Genomic DNA, 22,870 nt, shown 5'->3' on the forward strand with positions numbered 1-22,870 from the left:
TAATTTCTTTGCATCTCCTTTCGAATACAACATTCAAATTACTAGACAAAAAATTATATCCTGAGAAAAGTGGATTTTGATGGGTATAGCGCCATAGACCTCCATTCATTCTGCACTCGCCTGCGAGCGCCCCCGCATGGACAGAGACGTGTTACTGCAGCCAGTCCAGAAACCGGAAGTAAGCAGAGAGTGCCAATTCTCTTCCTATTAGACATTCTCTGATATAGGCTATATATACACTTTTTTTTTTTTTTTTTTTGGACATTGTAACGATTACTATATTTTATCTACAATATAATAGCTACATAAACGTAGCACAATATATGATGATAAAAACTTAGAGGGATATTGATATTTATCAATGGCATTCTGTAAAATTTTCTGTGCTATGTCGTCTTTTGTTATTGACCAATGCCTGCAGACTGCAGCCAATGGAAATGCTTCTCTATCAGTGCGAGTCTTTCTTACTACTTATAGAACTTCAAAACAGACCGGTTGAGGTAAATAAATAATCTTACCTTAAAAATCGTTCTCATAAATACTCAAATCATGTTCTTCTAATTCTTCTGAGGTAAATCCAAGGTAAACAGCACAGCACATTGAGCACAAACAGTTTTCCAAACTCGAGGAAAAAAACTGGAATAAGGTACTTGTTTTTGAGGTAATGAGTCCGCAGCACGTGGATCATTTGCATGTCAATCGCTCGTGCGCGCGTTAGAGTTAATTAGCTCGGACTGGAGAAACTGTACATGTTGTTGCTTTCATACGGATTACTTAAACAGAGAATATTTGTTTTTTATATGGTTTACATCATTTAAAAATGGAGACTTCAAGCTTTGTAAAGACACATGTTTCATGCCACAGTGACAAGCATTCGCGGAGTTACAGATCATTTTCTGTTGCATTTCAGAAAGAACTTCACTTTGAGAGAGACGGGACAACGCATCATGTTTATTTTTATTTTATTTTACGAAAAACACAACGTTTTGTTTTTATTATTTGCAATAGCCGACCCCAGGGGGTTAAAATAAATCATTTATATAATTTACTTATTATAGATTATAAAGGGTTTTAAACATCTGAAAGGTCATCTAAAACCAGATGACCTCTATTTTTTTTTTATAAAAAAGAAAAAGAAAAAAAAAAATCATAAAAAATGAATTTTCAGTCCGCCCAGTGAATTTTGCCCATTTCCACCACTGGTTTTATCCATTAAGCACAAATAAAAGCCTGAAAACGCTAAATATTCAATTTTCTGATAATGTAATGCACATATTAAAGTATGGCAATAAAATTAAATATAACAATTATATTATATAATACAAGAGAAAAAGGAACATATTTAATCTGTACATACTTACATTAATACTAATTATAGAAATACCAACAGAGTTGCTTGATGCAAGTAAATGTTGGTCTAATTATGTTATGGTATCTATGCTGTTTATGTGTCAGAATATATGATCATGTAACATAGGCTACAGGCTTATTTATAAAAAAAGAAATAAAAAAAAGTTAGTAAATGGACTTAAACTTCCAAAAAACCTGTAGAGTAGTGGTCTGGGTTCAAACATTCCGATACGCAAAGTGAAGCATTCATGTGACTGGAAAGAAAGTGAGGTTTAGTTTTTCGTTGATCACGTGTTTCTCTGAAAACAATACGGCACGGAGCTTAATGAGAAATTGCGCTGCGTACTCTATATGCACTCTGAAGCTTCAATGTCAAATGTAACATCACTAGTGCCCACTACTGGCAGGAACTGTAATGGGCTGAACTGGAACGTCCTAAGCCCTTGATCACTTGGAATCAGCTATGGAGTTGATTTATTTTTTATTTTTTTATTCGCTTTAAGAATTTGTTTAATGCAGCATCCAAATGTATATAGGTGTGTTTGGGGTGTTTTAAATGAAATAATAAATATATTAAAAATAAATTAATATATCAGAGTTGTTTGTTGTGGTGGTGATTAGACAAGATCTGTGGTGACGTCACAATCGTACTACATTGTGGGACATATAGGTGCCTGAAGTGTACATATGAAGTAGACTCGCTCCCTCGGTTAAAATCGAGGGAACGAGGGTCTGTCCATATAAACTTACCTTGTCCACTTCACGTGGAACACACTTCAAAATGGCGGCAGGGATTCCCCCGAGGGGAAGTGCTAAGGGAAGTTTGCAAGTGCGTGTCTAAAAGTGGACTGGAACGGAGCCCTGTTGTTACTGCACTGCAGATGGTTTAATTAAAGCTGCAGTCCGTAGTTTTTCCTCTTTGTCGCCATCTCTGTTCAAAATCTGCAATTGCAGTTATTCGAGGAATTATCAACTTTACGTAGGTTGTGCCTTGGCACTAGACTGGGTAAACCCAGCCCGATCTGCCGGCGATTTGATTTCGCCCTGCAGCTCAGACTTGAGCTGAGTCATTTGAACTATGCCTGTTGATCACGCCTCTTGTGCAGTGAAAATACAGAGCAAACTCCCCAGACTAATCTTCATTCTTAAAAGATTGAGCTTGGTCTGGTGATAGACTACCTCGGCACGGCACAGCGAGGTAGAAGAATTTTGAGAAGAATGTGTGGCAGTCAGTCACCGCGCCGGTGTGGATACTGTCATTCAGAATCACAGATTCTACTTTTTGGAAGTATGACCAACATAATCATTTTCACTGGAAAATGTCATCTGAACAATTAAGTAACATCCACTTTTGTTCTGGCCAACTAAGGGAAAAAAAGCATTGCAGTAAATCGCGAACGATCTCTTATGATATCACGTCAAACCGTGTCAATTATACTTTGTTCTCAAATTGTTAATGTTAACAACATCAGCATTATGTGACTACATTTAATGCCCTTCAGATATTTATCCTTGTTTTCGCATGGGCCCGGTTGCAGTCTCTTTTTTTCTGTAGCCACTCCGAAGTCCGAAGTCATTGCATTTTACAACGGGTGAATCTCCAGTTGTCACTGGTGATTGTCGTTTGAAACTTTCTGGATCCACCATCAAATTGATACGTTTATATCAAGTGCTGTGAGAAAAGGCTATAAATCTCCACCTCCAACATCCTCACACGCAATATAGCCTACTAGCTGAGACACCTTCTTTATGTGTACAGATGTGATGTAATGACGCAAAGACATGCTTGAATTTCCCACGGAAATCCACCAGTACCACTGGAATTAAAAACATTACAAGCTTACCGTTTTGAATTGAGCTAAGGCAAGCAGATTGGTAATGTACTTGCTCAACAAATTATTTTGGATAATTTTTAACCCCAAAAAAGTTACGGACTGCAGCTTTAAGAAAGTATTAAACAAAACATGGTACCAGGAGTGAAATCATCCAAAGATTACCTGTTGTGAAAGCGACAAGATGGATACTTTGAGACCACCGGAGAATTTGAAGCTCACGGGAAATGTTGATTGCAACTGGTGCAGTTTCAGGCAGCAATTTAAGCTATACATGGCAGCCATCAGGATGGACACGAAGCCAGAAGCATGTTAGGTTGCTTTATTGCTGACGATTGCTGGTCCACAGGCTATTGAAGTGTATAATACCTTTGTCTGAGGATAAAAACTAGCTTGAAGATGTGCTAAACAAATTTACTGCTCACCGAAGAAGAGTGAAATGTATGAGAGATATACATTTTGTTCACGTGTGCAACAACCACATGAAACATTTGATAACTTCCTGAGTGACCTGAGGCTCAAAGCGAAGACATGCAATTTTGATCAGCTGAATGACTCGATGAAAAGAGATCAGATTGTGTTTGGCATAAATTGTGTGAAAGTCAGACAACGCTTACTGAGAGAAACAGAGCTCACGTTGCATGAAGCAATAAAAATTTGTCAAGCCAGTGAACTTGCTCAGCTGCATGGGAAAACATTTGGTGAAATGATGCCAAAAAGCGTGTCTATGAGCTCAGATGCAATGATCAGTGCAGTGTCGTTCAAAGGAAAGCGATACATGTCCAAAGCTGTAAAACAGAAGGATGATGTGTACAATTGCAAACGTTGTGGTACAGAACATCAACCTAAACAATGTCCAGCTTTCGCAAAACAATGTGTGAAGTATAATGGAAAAAAATATTTCGCAAAACAATGTTCCTCCAAAGGAAAAAAATTTACAAAAAAAGAGATCTGTCAAGATGATAGGGGAAACTATCCTCAGCAATACGTTCTTCGTCGGCATGGTAAATTGTCAAGAAACACAGGAATCTGAAAAAAACAAAAAAAAGTCAACAGTGCATGTACAAAATCAAGAGGATGCGGACAGAAGTGACAAATGGACAATACAGCTAAAGATTAATGGAACGCTGGATCAATTAGCAAATCTAATCAGCATGTCAGACATAAAAAGAATGAAAGAAAAACCAAAAGTAAGGAAAAAAGTCGATACTTCTCAAAGACTATAATGGACACAATTTGACTCTCTTGGCATATGTAAACTGAAAGTAACAGTGAAAGAGAAAGTGCACCAGCTGTTCTCTGTTGTGGCTGAAGGGCTAGAATCTCTGCTAGGTGACAAAGCATGTGAAAACTTGAATCTTGTCAAAAGGGTGTATTACATCAACCAAGACTACTCAGTGGTGAGTACAAGTAATTCTGTGGATGACATAGTGGAAAGCTTTACAGATGTCTTCAAAGGGTTTGGTGTTTTACCTTGTTTACAAGATCCAGTTGAAGGAAAATGCGCATCCTGTAGTGTATTCTGCTCGTCGAGTTCCTGCACCTCTCAAAGATCGTCTGAAAAAAAGCTAGACAAAATGATCACACTTGGGGTAATCAAAAGAGTTGAAGAGCCAACATACTGGGTGAATTCAATGGTGTGTGTTAAGAAAAATAATGGAGAGTTAAGAGTGTGCATGGATCCAAAAGATATAAATGACAACAAAGCGTGAACACTATCAGATACCAAAACAAGAAATAATGAGTGAAATGTCAGGTGCTAGGCATTTCACAAAGCTTGATGCTTCACACGGATTTTGGCAAATACGTCTGGACGACGACGTAGATATTCTTTCCTCAGACTTTCTTTTGGAATTGTCTCTGCATCAGAAATATTTCACAGAGCGATGGAGAATATCATCGAAGGGCTTGAAGGAGTCAGAGTATTTGTTGATGACATCATTATTTGGGGATCTCCACTGCAAGAGCACAATAGAAGTGTTGCGGGAAATCATATTAAGTGGATTGAAACTGAACGAAAACAAATGTCAGTTTGGTGTGCAATAACTTGTGTTTCTTGGAGATAAGCTATCAAATCAAGGAATACAGCCAGACAGCGAGAAGATCAATGCCGTTCTAGAAATGAAAAGTCCCACTGACAAAAAAGGTGTACAACGAGTAATGGGCATGTTGAATTACATAGGAAAGTTCATTCCGAATCTTTCTGCAAGAACATCACACAAATGGCAACTCTTAAGGCCATTGCACACTGAGTCCGAAATTTTCGTATGCGTTTTTTCGTGTTCGTCAGCCTTAAAATTCGTCACGCACAGAAACCTTGCACACTGAGTCCGATGCGTATTTATTAAACCTTTGCGGAAAAAAACGCAAAAAATACAAAATGGATTCGTCAAGCAGTGAGGATGATTTTGTTGCCCTCTTTCTTCTTAAAAAGAGAAAAAGAAAGAGGAAATATTGGGTCCATCCAAAAAAGATGGAATCCTGAGATTGTGCCGAGAGGAAGGAGAGTTTCACCTCCTTATCAAGGAGTTGCGAAATTATCCCGAGCGATTCAAAATTTACCTCAGAATGTCAGTGGAACAGTTTGATGCTTTGCTAGCGATACATGGAGCCACATATTAAAAAGACCACCACCAATTTCCGTGAACCAATCGATCCTGAACAGAGACTGGCAGTTTGTCTAAGGTATGGAGTGGACACACACACACACACACACACACGTTTTTGTTTTTCATACAGTAGGCCTACTTTGTGCTGCGAGACGAAGTGTATCAACTTGTCAGATGCCATTCTGGATTTTGTCGTTCGCTTGTACGGTGACTCAGAATTGTCAAAAAACCTCTCAAAATACTGGCTGTGGAACCCGATCCGAATTTTTTTATTACGGATGAAAGATTCGTAGACAGTGTGCAAGTGTGATTGACATAAAGTGAGGTCGAATTTTTTTTTTACGTGGGAAAATTTCGGATGCGAATTTCGGACTCAGTGTGCAATGGCCTTTACAAAAGACATCAGACTTTGAGTAGACAGACAAACATGAGACTGAGTGGCAGCAGTTGAAAATAGCGTTGACATCCGCACCCGTACTGCAATTCTTTGATCCCACAAAGAAAACTAAAGTGTCCACTGATGCATCAAAATTGTCTTGGTGCAGTTCTATTGCAAGCTGATGATGAGATTTGGAAGCCAGTAGCATATACGAGTAGGTTCATGACTGATTCTGAGTGCAGATATGCACAAATTGAAAAAGAGTGTTTGGGATTAGTTTTTGGGATGGAAAGGTTTCATAGCTATGTGTATGGTCTTCCTACTTTCGTGGCAGAAACAGATCATTGTCCATTAATTGCAATAGTGAAGAAGAATCTGACTGAGATGACACAGAGACTAATGATGAAGTTGCAAAGGTATGATTTTGATTTGGTGTAAACCTTGGAGGCTGATAAGGGTGTGGCTTTCACAGAGCTGGAAGCCTCCAGGGCGGAGCCGGTTCAGGAGACAATGGTGGATCCGGCAGTTCAGGGTGCCTGGGCGGTACCGGCAGGTCAGGAGACCAGAACGGAGCCGGCAGCTCAGGGGACCAGGGCGAAGACGGCAGTTCGGGAGACCAGGGTGAAGCCAGCAGCTCGGGAGCCCAGGATGGAGCTGGCAGTACATACATATGCAGAGAGTCCAAAGGAAGATCTTGGTGAAGACGCTGGAGGCAGGAGACAGGAAGATGAGTCCACATCACACAAATGAACTACAATCAAGTTCGGACAAGGAACTGTGGTGAGGAGTGTCTTTATAGTGGTGGTGATGGTGATGATGAGGTGCAGGTGTGAGGATGGTGGCTAGGGTGATCTGTAACACAAAATTTTAAATATTGCAGAGCCTGTTCTGCAGGCAATTCTAAAGAAACAAGAGGAACCCATTTGTTGTTTCCATACAAATATAAACATCTGATATTTCAGATTTAACTCTGATAATGAATTTGCGTTCAGTGAATTTGCAACATTTGATACGCGAGTCTGATGTCTTGAAGTTCTTGTGAAACTATTTTATTTAGACACAATGTTATGAACTTTGAAAACTTTGTAACTTTGCAAAAAAAAAAACTGAGCTGTATAGAATGTACACTGAACTATAGACATCTGACAAAACAAAAAGAGGAACAGCTGAATGTCCAGTGACCACAGATGCACTCCTGTTCATGGCCTCAAACAGAATCATGGCCACAAGAAATGTTAGATAGTTTCAGGCGAGTTTGGGTTGCTTAAATACTAATGGTCACTATTAATCTCCAGTCTCTAAACCAGTGAGCTAGAGAAACTTGTTTGAAGTCAGAATTGGAGTCTTGACCTTGTGGTCATGAAACACTCATACATTAACATGTCTTTGGTTTGGATCTCAAAACTAAAATAAATTGTTCACTTTCTATTGTTTCTAAATTTCTATTTCTAAAAACGTTCTATTTATAAAAAAAACTGAATAATGGTTTCTACAAAATATTAAACAGAAAAAAAACTGAAATGATTCTTGAGGAACAAATCAGCAAGTTAGATTATTTCTGAAGGATCATATGACACTGAAGACTTCTGCCATAGCTGTTTTGGGTTTTGTTTCACGCTCAAATTTTCATGACTTTTATTTTGAAATTAGTCATTGTCATGTGTCTCCTGTCCATGTCAAGTTCCCTCAAGTGATCTTACCATGTGGGTCCTCTGGTTCATGTGTCATCATATCTGGATTATTGTCTTGCCATGTGGCTATCAGTTCTGTCTTCTTATTGGTACATTGTCTTAATTACTTTCAGGTGTTTCTTGTTAGTCATTAGTCCTGTGTGTGTGTGTCTGTGTGTGTCTGTGTCTGTCTGTCTGTCTGTGTGTGTGTGTGCGTGTGTGTGTGTGTGTGTGTGTGTGTGTGTGTGTGTGTGTGTGTGTCTGTCTGTCTGTCTGTGTGTCTGTCTGTGTCTGTGTGTATATATCTCGCTTTCACGCCCTGTTGCAATTATGAGATTTAATCTTGTAAAAAGCGTTCACATCTTGTAAGATGGGAATTTTCCGAGAGCTCCTACCTGTACCACATGACCACTGCAGATTCAGTTAGGCAGTGTTGCCATAGAAACACATTATTCCCAGTCCAAGGACGTGAACAGCTCTGAATAGAATGTCACGCTGTCAGGGTGCGGTGCAGGCAGAAGAAGACGAAGGAGAATTAAAGTTCCAATACAAACTTTTACTTACAACTTAAACTGGTACAGAACGGGCAGAATGTTCACACACACCAAATACAACGGAGAACAGACAAGACTGACTGAACTGAAGGAACTTAAAAACTAGATGAACACTGAATAACAGAACACTGGTGATACAGATGATGATGATGATGATGATGATGATGACGACGATGCTTAACTAGACAGGTTATACAGATGAACAGATAATAACTGTGAAGACGACACATGATGAGAAGACAGGCAGACAAGTCCAATGAAAACAAACTAAACAGAACACAACACAACTGTGACACACACGTTGTCATCTCAAGCATATATATATATATATATATATATATATATATATATATATATATATAGAAAAGTTTTCCAGTGTTTTCACTAAACAACATAATTATATTTTGTAAATATAAACAAATTTGTGATATTGATGGCTGCAACACACTACAAACAAGTTGGGACAGAGGACAACTAAAAGTGAAAAGATTATAAAGGTTAGATTATCCAACTCTTTTGAAACAGGAATTGGTAATGGGGGGTATCATGTTTTGGTGAAAAAGGAGCTTCTCAGTCATTGCAAGCAAATATGGGTCATGGCTCACCACTTTGTGCCAAATATCATTAGAGAATTGTCAAAGAATTCAACATCTGCCACGTAATATTGTGAAAAGATTCAGGGAATCCAGAGAAATCTCAGTCTGTGTAGGGCAAGGCAGGAGACCTCCGTTGAATGTGCATGACCTTAGAGCCCTCAGACAGCATTGCATGAGAAACCATCATGCTACTCTGTTAAATACAGCCACATGTGCTCAGGAGTACTTTAGAAAACCATTTTCACTTAACACAGTCTGACGCTGCATGAAGAAATGCCACTTGAATCTCTGTTCAGCAAGGAGAAAGCTATACATCAGTACTATGCAGAGATGCCGGCGAGTTCTCTGGGCCCGAGCTCATCTCAGATGGTCTAGAAGACAGTGGAAATGTTTGCTGTGGTCAGATGAGTCCATGTTTCAGCTTGTTTTGGGGAAAAACAGACATCGAGTTCTCAGTCACAAAGATGAAAGGGACCAACCAGACTTTCATCAGTGACAGTTGCAAAAGCAAACATCTGTCCTGGTATTGGGGTACATCAGTGCAATCGGTATGGGTGACTTGGATTTGTGTGAAGGTATCACTGACATGGAGGCATATATTTGGAGTGTACAGAGACACAAACTGCCATCAAGATGACATCTTTCCTGGGAAGCAAGACAATGTCAGGCCTCATTCTGCACAGGAGTGGTTTCTAGAAACTCTGCACCACCGAAGGGTTGTGCCTGCCTTCCTGCCTGCCTGCAGTCCAGATCTGTCTCTTATTGAAAATGTATGACCAATCATGAAAAGGAGAATCAGGCAACGATGACCACAGACTGTTGAGCAGCTGTCTTGTATCAGACAAGATTGGGAAAATATTCCACTTGCAAAACTGCAACAATTAGTATCCTCAATTCCCAAATGATTAAAAAGTGTAATTAAAAGGAAAGGTGATGTGACACAGTGGCAAATATGCCTCTGTCCCAACTTTTGTGGAGTGTGTTGCAGCCATCAAAACTTGTTTATATTTACAAAATAAAATTAAGTTGGTCAGTGAAAACATTGGAAATATTTTCTTTGTACATTTGTAAGTTAAATAAAGGTTCAAGAGAATGAACAAATCACAGATTCTTATTGCATTTTACAAAATGTCACAACTATTCTGGAAATGGGGCTGTACAAACTTGTCATTAAATGTCTACAAATGTATTAAATTAATCAGAGATTAGGTAAAATAATAGACACTGGTTCATGGGTTCACATAAGCCTGCGTTTACACTTGGCATTAACATGCGACCTGTATCCGGATGTTGTCCACATACACATTGAAAAGACAAGTGTAAACGAGCTTCTGATCGGAATGTTATCTGATCAGCGTGTCCAGGTTCAGAGGTAGTCGAGGACGCATTGTGATCGGATCTCAGTGTAATGTAAACACAATCCAGCCATCGTGTCTGTATTCACTGGTGGATGTCACACAAAACCCCACCCACTGTCTTTATTCCCCCTCCTCTCTCCGGAACTGAGAGCTGTGTGGTTTTGTGATACAGTCAAGTGCGAAGTACATCGCAATTCGCAAATAAACTGAAATGTTTGCCTTCACACCCGAAAGTTGCAGAACCATTCATTTTCTGTAAAGAACGCCCATTTTTCTCGGACCCTACTTCCCTTCAGCCTCCTCATTTTGCGAGATTTGTAAAATGTGACCCTGGATCACAAAACCAGTCTTATGTTGCACGGATATATTTGTGGCAATAGCCAACAAAACATTGTATGGGTCAAAATTATAGATTTTTCTTTTATGCCAAAAATCATTAGGATATTAAGTAAAGATCATGTTCCATGAAGATATTTTGTAAATTTCCCACCTTAAATATATAAAACATTTATTTTTGTGAATGGATGCAGCACTATCGCCAATAGAAATTGACAACTTTAAAGGCGATTTTCTCAATATTTCGATTTTTCTGTACCCTCAGATTCCAGATTTTCAAATAGTTGTATCTCGGCCAAATATTGTCCTATCCTAACAAACCATACATCAATGGAAAGATTATGTATTCAGCTTTCAGGTGATGTATACATCTCAATTTAAAAAAAAAAAATACCCATAAGACTGGTTTTGTGGTCCAGGGTCACAAATGTACCCCAGCTGAAAACTGTTTTTAAAAGGAAACCCACCCCTTCAGGTCTTTGCATCGGAGCCATCCATTTTTTTTTTATTTTTTTTTTTTTTTTTTTTGGGAATGCGAATGCGATCCAATCTGTTATCCAGATACAGAAGCCACTTGATGTGGACAGGTGTAAACACAGTGTGTCCTGATTGGCTTATGATCCGATCTGCTTGATCAGATCACGGTGATCGCATGTTAATGCCAAGTGTAAACGCAGCCATAGATCATCTCCCCCTAGCAGCTATCTATTAAAATTTCTAAACATTTTGAAACAGTAATAACGTAATGAAGCCTTGTTTACTGAAATCATGTGACTTTGGCAGTTTGATATACGCTCCGAATAACTGGTTTGAAACAAATGATTAACAAAGGTTTCGAAAACACCTATCACTATTTGCTATAACAAACTGCATTTGGGCTCTACTCGACTCACCTTTGTAACAACTAGAGTAATGGATGCTTAAAATTCAGTTTTGTCATCACAGGAATAAAATACATTTTAAAATATATTGAAAAAAAAAACAGTTATTTTAAAAATCAAATAAATGCATCTTTGGTGAGCTAGATATTTCTTTCAAAATCATTAAAAAAATCTTGCCAACTCCAAAACTTTGAATGTTGAATGAAATTATAGTGACAGCCAGGGGTGTGGATGTGTCAAGGAAATGTTTTTAGTAACCAATACCATTGTAGAAATATGTTATGTAAGGGATAATGTACATCCAGACAGTTGTTATGACAGAATAAACCCTGCCATGGTGATCACTGATCAGGATCCTGAAGGGGTTTATTCTGCAATAACAACCGGCTGGATGCACATTATCCCACTTATTACATGGCTACTACCCAGGTATTAAATGTATAAAAAATATACTTGAAATTCAAGTAGTGTGTTTATAATACATTTGTATTCCCAACATGCTTATTTTGAAGTGCATTAAAAATACATTGAATTGCATTTTAAAATATTGCAGAAAAAGTATACTATACGTACATTGGTAATAAATATATGCTTAGTTACACTTTTAAGACATATGATAAACACAAGCATACTTTTAATATATTTCTAAAAAGTATACTATAAGTACTTTGGTAATAAATATATGCTTAGTTACATTTTTAAGAAATATGCTAAACACAAGCATACTTTTGGTGAAGTTTTAGTGTATTTAAAGAAAACATACTTATGTTGCTCTTACTTAAAGGGATGGTTCGGAGTAAAATCAAGGCTAGGGTCCTTTGCACCATGACCTCGAGCCAAATTAAATAAGTAGTAGACAGTGAGCAATAAGCATGTCCCATCCGGGTTCGTCACTTATTGGGGTCCCCTGGAAACATTTCCGTTGTGGTCTGTGCTACTTGAAGCGCGTTTCTGTATTTGGATATGTTTTGAGTATTTGGAGCACACATGTGTTGTGAAACTGATGAAGATGTTTTCTTAATTTGCGGGTGTTTTTCTATTTGCATGTGTTTTCTTTTTTTTTGCAGTGGGTTGAGCTCTCTCGGCCACCGTAGGATGGTGCGATTGACCAATCAGAATCAAGTATTCCACAGAGCTGTGTAATAATTACATTTAACCATGATTCATTTATTTCAGAATTAAAAATGTCTGATTTCAGAGAGTTACTAAGATTGAGCATAGCATTTGGCTGGTGACTGGACCGGAGTTTGTTTAAACTGGTTTGTTATAAATACAAATTTCTTTGTGCAAAACATTTTTAATAAGGGAAATACTACTGAGTGTACCTGAAATACATATTATCAATAGCAGTTCAAAATTTTTATAAATTCTCAGTCCTGCTTGTAATGGGGTTTGGATTATAGATTATATAATTTATAGATTATATAATCAAGTTGTAGATTTCTCTCCACACTGCTTCATAAATTTGATCTTGCTGAATGTCTCACAGCAATTTAAACAGTGAATTCATTATATGTCTCAGTGTAGACGCTGTAGTCAGATGGCAGCAAGTCAGCATCCTTTGTTATGAAGGTCTCTGGAAGGTCTTCAGCACACTAAAGATAAATGCTTGAAAAGAGACTGTTGGATCGGAACTCCACAAATATGTGAGCCAGAGCCAGAGTCAGCGTGACATTACAGCGGATGCGCTGTCACAATGGCAGCCGCATCAATGCGGTCGCTGCGCTGGCAGTCATTGTGGGCCGCTTTCAGTGGGCTCTGACAGCAGGTGTGACTTTACATTTGGTGCTTTAGGAGGATGAAAAGAGAAAATGAGAAAAATGGAAAAATGATAGACAAAGGTGTGAACTCCATCACTCAGGTGGGAAGATAGGAGTTCACTTGTTTATAGAACCACAGCGATATGGCAGAACAGAGAGAGGAAGCGGAGGGGGAGATGTCAGGATAGCAAGAAAAAAAGAGAAATGCAGGTCGTCACATTGTCTTTGACAGGCCTTATCTTGCCCACTCACGACAGGACACGCTGTGTGAGTGCGCTCAGAACTGTCATCCTAATCATCACTTCATACTTCATTAATCTCCCTTTCTTGCTCAAGTTTTCTTGCCATAATCCCCAAATGTGTGACATGAGGTGGGAGTGTTTAGATACATTCCCAATAGTAGTTTTGTGCCTCTAAAAAAAGTGCCTCTATCAAGCTTCAACCACCTCCATAAATCAGGCGTAATCCACACAGAATTACTGACGGTGACTGCAAACATCAGGCTGCTTAGAGATCCAACTAAAGAATGCATCACAAACATATTTGCAAACGCATACGTTTCTAAGAGAAGAACAGTATAATGCTTAATTAGAAAATCGTTGATCTACTATGTTGAATATACATTTTTGTGTCTTCATGTTAATGAGGAATTTCTGGACACATTACTGTTTTTAGATTGGTGGAGTAAACATTATTTTGAAGTTAAAAGATAAAATTTGACTCTTGGGGACAGATTTACTAAACAGGGCAAATCAGTATGAGAGCACAATTCCAAAAAAGCACAGATGGGAGTGGAAAATGATACGTGTGATCTACTGACAACGCGCAAATTAAAGAACACAGACGCAGTAGGATAATTTCCACAATGAGCAATGCAATCTACCAAGAGAAGCGCAATGTAGCATCTGGTTTAAGACATGCATTTTTGGGCTGTAAATAATGGTGCAAATATCAGTAAATTGACTAGCGCAAATGTCCTCCCATACATTTTGCATCTAAAAAGGGAAACTCTTACAAATGCATATGCAAATAAGGTCAGCTGCAAAAATAACTGTGTCCACGTCTTTTCAGCGCAAATTTTTCACTGCGTGTCTTTAGTAAATCCTGACAGTAGTTTTTTTAATGCCAAAAGAGGTTGTGCCCTGTAACATGCATCATGCAACAACTAGGCCTAATGCATTATCATTTTGCAAAGGTAAACTTATACTTTACAATGTAAAAGTAAATGCACATGTTCTTAAGTGGTGCATCTTCCCTCCTCTTAGGCTGCATTCCAGACAGCTCAGGATTTGGATTTTTCCAACATCCTACTTGGAAATAACGTCTGGAACGCCACTAGAAGTCAGACATTCGACCTGTGAAGGTCCATTCAATATTATCAGCAGCTTTATCCCATTGCTCAGGAGTTAATTAAACTGCGTATACCACAGGCAAAACCACATCCTCTCACTAGTAATTGTGCAATCTGTAATTTAGCGAGAGGAATTCATTCCCCACATGGATTTCAACTCAGATTCAAGTTCGTAAAAGTGAACACATGAATTCGCCACATTGACCATATAGCTGTGATGACTTTGATCTTAAACCAGATGGAACTGGATAATATTCTGATTGTTCCAAACCAGTCTGACTTCTGACCTATAATGCTGCCTGAATCATAATCATACACTGTTTGTTCATTGGCCTGAGGAGAACTGGCCCCCCGACTGAGCCTGGGTTCTCCCAAGGTTTTTTTTTCTCCATTCTGCCACCTGATGGAGTTTTGGTTCCTTGCCACTGTCACCTTTTTCCACCTTTGTTACCATTGGCTTGGCTTGCTTCGTTGGGGACATTAAATGTAACATTTAATTTAATATTCAACAATAATATTGATCTGCCTGCATTGACACTATTATACAAGAACTGAACCGAGCTGGACAATGACATCACAGTTTACTCCAGAGCGGATATATACTGAAATGAATAACTTTTTTTTAAACAAAAAAGAAACATCACTGAATTTACTTAAAGGTATAGCGGAGGATCTTTCCAAATTTTAGATAAGACCCGCCCTCTCCACTTTTTGAAAAGTTTGATTGATTCACCAGAATGATTGACAATTAGGAGGACCAATAGTTTAGACTACCCACCAGGAAGTAAAACATCCTCCGCTATACCTTTAAGCTGGACTGTGATGCTATTTTCTTCTGGAAACAAACTTTTTTGCATTATTTTTCTGTTATCTCTGTAAAGCTGCTTTGAAACAATCTGTATTGTAAAAAGCGCTATAAATAAATGTGACTTGACTTATTTAGAAGTGACCTGAGTTAGCATTACTTCTCACATCGCTACATTATTGACATGGACTTGCTGAAATTATACTAATGTGACTGCCTCAAGAACAAAGTTTAAATGAGATCTGCACTTCCCGCATGAAGAATGACATCAAGGAGATCAAGCATCCACATCACAGCTGGCTATATTTCACTCTCCAATCATCTCTGAATGTTTTCACGAAGTTAAGCTAAGTTTCCTTTTTGTGCTCATTGCTTAAAAGCTATCAGATTATTGTCAACATGCTTGTTGCTTAAAATTATCCAGGTATCAGCAACATTGCTTAAGGATTATCTAGTTGTTTTCAGTAACATGCTTGTTGCTAGGCTTATGTGATCATTTTTGCAATGCATGTTTCTTTGTAAGGCTCGCCCACTGCTAAATGTAATTTCATTCCATTTAAACTTTTATCTAGCTCCATTTGATCATATCCTTGCATTTAGATTAGAATGCCAATTGATTATTGGCCATTTGTATAATAGTTTAACAACATATTTGATTATTCTATTTAACTTTTTACGCTTATTGTACTCTGTTACCAATGTCGCTTTGGGTCCTGCACCGGTTGTTTGTTTTTTTTACGCGGATCCCACAGTCACAAACTTGCCAGTCCGATCATTAGTCAGAGTTTATGGCTAATGCTATTTAATAGACATGCTTGTCATTGACATGCTTGTCATTATTCCGTTAAGCCCCCTTCAGTCTCCTATATAACATCTTATGCCGGGGTATTCTTTAAGTCCTTAACAACTGTAAGGCCGATTATGAATGTAATTTGATATTTATGACTGATCATGCCCAAATGCGTCGAGTCAGAGACAGTTGCAGGGCTTGAATTTCGGCGCGGGATTGCGGGTATTGCGCATAATTTTTATAATTCCCGCAGGTCTCCCACTTATAATGCGGGAAATTCCCGCAAACACTGATTCACTTTAGCCTGTAGGTTGTATTAGTAAATTAATCCACACAGATAATCAAATCAAATCAGTCATTTTAAAACTGTCTGCGAGACGCAATTTCTCAAACCGCGTGAGTGATTCAGCGGTGCTGCGTCTTCTATCAGCTCGTTAAGCGCTGCAGGCGGCGATAATACACTCTCGCGTTTCGGGAGTCGGGATAGACGGAATTGTCACTTGCATAATCAGGCCAGCATTGCATCATGAGTAACTAAAGTTTACCATTTGCACGTCTTTTTAAGTCTTACCAGTTTAAGCATTCACGCGATTTTAAACTCTTCGGTAGGCTACGTGCGCGCTTGTCTGAGAGATGTTTCTCTGCACACATACATAGAGTAAAGCCACCTCACACACAGCTCGCGGGTAACCAAAGTTATTTTTCGTGGATTATATCGCTTTAACAGTCAAAAACATGCGAAAATTATGTCAATTTCGGTCTTGGTGAGTATCCTCTAAACCAGTTATCTCAAACTCAAATTGGCTGGGGGCCACTGATGTGAACGAAAGCTCATAGGAGGGCCATTTTAACATTCAAGCACAACAAGAAAGCGCAATATTTTTCAGGAAATTTACTTCACGTGCTGAAATATTAGCTCTCATTTACTTCAGATTATGTAACTAACATATTTGTGTCATACTTAACAAAAAAATTTAAACATCAGTATATTAAACATATATTTAACAATATATAATATAATTTTAACAGTTAGTGCAACCTTTTTTCCCTTACTTTACTTTAACTTAAATAACTTGTCAAAACATTGCACTGAACTAACAACATTGCAGTGAACTCATGCAATCCCTATTTGCACACTATTCTATTTCTTGCCAGACACCTGGCAGCGCTTCTGCTCACACAACTGAGCCACGTTTGCCCTGATGGAGGTCACAGTTGAAACCCTGAGTACAGCTTCAAGATGGGCATCACTAAGCCTGGACCTGTACTTGCATTTATTGAAGTTCATAGTTGAGAACAATTTCTCACACAGATATGTGCTTCCAAAAAGGCACATTACCCGACTGAACACTTTGGACAGCTCTGGGTAGCATGGAGGTAACTCTCTCAAAAACTGTCCAGTCTTGTCTGCTTTTCCCTCTGCCTCTCTGAATTTAGTTTTTAGCTCACTGTTGCACTGCAAGTCAATAAGCTCCATTTGCAACACACTTGGGACACTCTCCACGTCAGTTGAGAAGGGATCTGCGAACAGCTGGAAAGTGTCACGGTGTGACTTGAAGTCAGCAAAACGCTGATCAAATTCCTCCAGTAGGTTGTCAATAGCAGAAGCATATTCATCACCACTGAATGCTGTGCCCTCCTCCACAAGAGATCTGCATGTAGTGAAATGACTGAGGTTTTTTGCAGAAAGCTGAGTTTTCCACAATCTCAACTTTGTGGAGAAAGCTTTCACACTTTCATATGCTGCTGTGATGAGCTGACCAGGACCCTGGAGCTTCAAGTTAAGGATGTTCAGCTCCTGTGTTATGTCCACTAAGAATGTAAGGTCCATGACCCATTTAGGATCATCAAATTCAGGAACATCCATTCTGCCATCTTCCATGAATCTCTTCACCTCTGCTCTTAAGTCAAAAAATCTCTTCAGGACATTCCCCCTGCTGAGCCAGCGCACCTCAGTAAAGTAAAGTACATCGCCATATGTTGACTCAATTTCTTCTAAAAAGGCCCGAAACTGGCGGTGCTGTAAACTTCTCGACCTGATGTAATTGACACATTTCAGGACAACAGACATGACATGTTCATATTTCAGGCATTTGCTGCACAGAGCCTGTTGGTGTATAATGCAGTGCAGAACAACTGCTGGATCTGCATTTTCCTCTTCTAACTTTCTTTGTACCAGCGCTACCAGTCCGTTTTTTTTGCCTGTCATAGATGGGGCGCCATCAGTGGTAATGCCCACCAGTCTGTTCCACGGCAAACCAGCGCGCTCAATCGCGTCGCACAGCTGCTGAAATATATCGTTGGCTGTAGTACGGCCATGCATTGGACACAAACTTAACAACTCCTCCGTCACTTCAAATTGTCCATTAATACCCCTGATGAAAATGGCTAGCTGCGCAATGTCTGTTTTGTCTGTGCTTTCGTCGAGCGCCAAAGAGTACGCAGTGAAAACTCTAGCTTTGCCGCGCAATTGATCATAAATGTCACTCGACAACTCGCTAATCCGCTCGGCCACTGTGTTTGCAGAAAGAGAGAGATTGTTGAACAAGCCCTTCTTTTCTGGACATAGAATCTCAGCGACTTTTAACATACAATCCTTCATAAACTGCCCTTCAGTGAATGGCTTTCCTGCTTTAGCGATCAACTCACTCACCACATAACTTGCTTCAACTGCAGCATCAGCATCCTTTTTGGCTTTGTGGAAAAGGCTTTGCTGGGACGTTAGCTCTCTCTTCAACTTCATGGCTGTTTTTTCTCTCTCGTCTGCCTGGTACTTCTCATATTGTTCTCCATGTTTAGTTGTGTAATGACGCTTGAGATTATACTCCTTTAGGACTGCGACTTTTTCTTTGCATATCAGACAGGTAGCATTTCCATTAAACTCCACAAAAAAATACTGCAATGTCCATCTTTCTTGAAACTGTCTGTGTTCATCATCCACTTTCCTTTTCGGTTTGGAAAGAGACATATTTTCAATTTCTTTAGCAGCCACACAAACTCCTAGGACCAAAATCAGCTCTCTTATCAAATATGCCGGGTTTGCGCGGGTTTTTTTTATTTTATTTTTTTTATTACGCATTCACGTTTTTTTTTTTATTATTTGTTTTATTTTATAGAATCGTGTTCTTGTTTCAATTTAATATGAAGTGGTATTTTAAATTGGCATGAACCCCCCAAAAAATTATAATAATAAAAAAAATTGTTTTGCGGGCCGGATTATGTTATATTTTTTTACATCAGTTGCGGGCCGGAGGGAGGGGGAGGGGGGGCCGTAAATGGCCCGCGGGCCGGCAGTTTGAGACCCCTGCTCTAAACACAGTCGGTTATGTCTTAAGTATAAATCGCACGTGACCGTATAATGAAAACAGGACCCGTGCACTAGCTCTTAAAGGGACAGCAGCCATATGTGTCTGTCATTCATTTGGTTGTCAAAACAACAAAACATAGCTTTCATTTTAAGGAATCAGGATTAATAGCCTATGTATTTAATTTAGTCAGGACTAAAATACTACCCAGTGTTATTTTACATTCGATTACTTTATTCAGTCTCTGCAGTATTTCTGAATACTAGTGTTAGACCTAAGCAAAAACTCTCTTTATTTCTCTTTATTGGTATCTTTATTATATTGTATTTATTTGTGCTACTTTTTTTCAATTTAATTCAAAGATTGAAATCAAGCTTCCTTGTGTTGTGTAAATTCTTAAGAACAAAATTACCCCATTGTAAAAATGCGATGAGTGAGCATACATTTAGGCGAGATAAATGTAATTTTTAAAAAAAGTCTAAACTCCCCCCTCAAATAAAAAATCCCCTCCCATAAGAATCACCTAAGGGGGAATTTCCCCCCCCATTTTCCAAAATGAAATTCAGGCCCAGCGTTGCAGTCGGTGTTCACAGTCAGTGTTTAAAATCTGCTCCAGTCGTTGGAAACGGTCTGTAAGTGTGTTCAGTTCAGTCTTAGAATGTTTCAGCTAGTTGTTAAATGTGTCCCCGGCATTAGTTGAAGCTCAAACAATAATCAGAGATCTAGCCCCCAGTTAGTAATAGCCTATGTAAGGGATAATGTAGGGGAGGCGGCTGTTATAGCGAATACAACCCCGACAGGCTGATCAGGACCCCGACGCAAAGCGGAGGGGTCTTGAATCAGCCTGAAGGGGTTGTATCCGCTATAACAACCGCCTCGCTCTACATTATCCCGCTTATTACATGGCTACCCACCAAATAAAGCAATAATTTGACACAAAATATTGATTTAAAAAGGAGTTTATTGATTTAAAAATGATTGTATTGCTTCCGCTAAAGAAAATAGTCCGTTCCGTCTCTACGGTTAGAATCCTGCGTCCATAACAACGCTCTGTTTTTCATGGCAACGGTGTGTTATACTTCGCAGCGGTATGTTATCCAGAAATAACAGACCGCATTCTACATTGGAATTCAACCAAGTCATGTATTAAAACTATATAACATATAATATTGAATAAAGGTGAAACAGTAACCAGAGGTTATGGCTAGTACTATAAAATAATGCCACCCCAATGCTTGCTATTATCTCAATAGTATTTTTATCTAGCCCCTATAGTGAATGCGTCACCATTCAGATTAGTTTAGTTTTGTTTTCATGGACGTTCAGTTTGTTTAATTTGTCACGTGTCTTCTTTGTTCAGAGCCCGAGGCCAAAAGGACAGAGTTCAGAGCAAGTCTGACCAGGGGTGTGACCCCGTGACATCAGTAGCCGAGGAAACGGGAACCGAGGACTGGCTGCTTGACACCAGTGAGGAAGGATTGACTCCCACCCTAGCCCACCCAGCATCTTATTCATCATCGCTGTTTAAAGACAGCATTAAGAACTACCTGAACAATAATTCTACTGTTGTACCTTCTTCGCAGCATTAAGAGCAATATGGACTGTGATTTGGTAATTTCTTTGATTTGTGTGGACTGTGCCTACTCACCATCATCCTATCCAGTCTCCTGTCACCTTTCATCCCTACAGAGCTCAGCCAGTCCTCCAGCCCCACCACTGGAAAATCCAAAACAAAGGCCAAACCAGGAAATAGAACTGAAAGCAACTCTCTCAAAACATCCACAATGGACATCACCAGATAAAGAACTCAGGAAACACAAGGGCCTATATAGGGAAATATTAACAAGAGAGACACAGCTGAACATAATCACAGGCAATGGACAGTAGGAAATGAAGTTCACAATAAAAAAGCTCAGTTGAGAGGAGTGCCCTCTGGTGTAAATCAAAGGCACTTCAACTGGTGAAAAAAATTACTGCTGTTTTTGTTACATGTAGAAAAATGCAGTTTTTTGGACATTAAAAAACTGCAATATTGCAGTATAGCTGGAGTAAAGCTGCAGTTTTACTGCAATACAACTGAAGCAGTGCGACAATAATACTGCAATATAACTGTAATGAAGTAGTACTTCAATAATACTGCAATATAACTGTGGTATTACTGCAATGAAGTAGTACTACAATAATACTGCAATATAACTGCAATGAAGTAGTACTACAATAATACTGCAATATAACTGCGGTATTACTGCAATGAATAGTACTACAATAATACTGCAATATAACTACGGTATTACTGCAATGAAGAATACTACAATAATACTGCAATATAACTGTGGTAGTACATAATACATAATAACAACTAAAGTACAGTTACAATACTACTGAAATGCAATACTACACTGTAAAAAATTTCTAACCTCTCCAAGTCAAAATTTTCTAGTGACTGGTCACATCAAAATGTTTAAATTGGCCCAACTGCAATTCTTGTTGCAATAGTCTGTTAACATTGGCTCAATGAGAAATAATACGTCAGACTAATTGAAAAATTTAGATGTTATCAGTCACTAGAAATTTTTTACTTGGGGATGTAATTTTTTTACAGTGTAATAAAATGCTGTACAATAACACTGAAATACAACCAGAATATCCAGAATAAGTTGTATTTTCACACATCTGCAATATAATGAATTAAGGTACAAAACTGAGAGTTAGACAATGTATTTAAAGTGTTTATTTACAAATCATGCATATATCTTCCCCCACATTATTCAGAGAGGTTGCGTTTTTTGAACAAATTATCCTCATTATTCCACTTGGTTCTTTTAACTGCCTTCATCTCAGATGTGGAAATACTATGTTGGATGTAGTCTGAAAAAACTAACAAAAAAGAATCGGAGAAACTCTTTTCAGTTACACTCTTCACCACAGGCATATTATGCTTAAAATGAATCTGCAAATGTTTGTGGAAAGTATTCATACAATTTCCAGTTATTTTTTATGGTTTATTGTTCAGCATTAATAGTGGCTTTAAACAGTCCAGATAAAAGAAGTTAAATTACTCACCCTCATGTCGTTCCAACTCGCAAGACTTTCATTCATCTTCGGAACACAATTGAAGATCTTATTGATGAAATCTGAGAGCTTTCTGTCACTCCATCGACAGTCTACACAATTTGCCCAATAACATTTATTTCTGGGAAAAAGCAGAAAGACACCATTTTTAAATACTGTACAGTGCCCTCCACAAATATTGGCCCTCTTTATCCTCTCAGTCTTTCCTTCAAAATTATAACC

General features: G+C 38.7%; 1 long non-coding RNA gene across 1 annotated transcript in view; it reads left to right on the forward strand.

Moving 5' to 3' along the window:
- Nucleotides 1-20,138, forward strand: part of LOC309511575 — a 202,016-nt gene extending 181,878 nt beyond the window's left edge. Inside the window, exons 2-3 of the long non-coding RNA XR_014210686.1 lie at nt 16,455-17,035; nt 19,566-20,138. This is a non-coding gene — a long non-coding RNA (uncharacterized lncRNA). The remainder of the gene's footprint in view (nt 1-16,454; nt 17,036-19,565) is intronic.
- Nucleotides 20,139-22,870: the final 2,732 nt, after the last annotated feature.

This window comes from Leuciscus leuciscus (genome assembly GCF_965113295.1).
Source record: "Leuciscus leuciscus genome assembly, chromosome: 12".
NCBI classification, from domain to species: domain Eukaryota; kingdom Metazoa; phylum Chordata; class Actinopteri; order Cypriniformes; family Leuciscidae; genus Leuciscus; species Leuciscus leuciscus.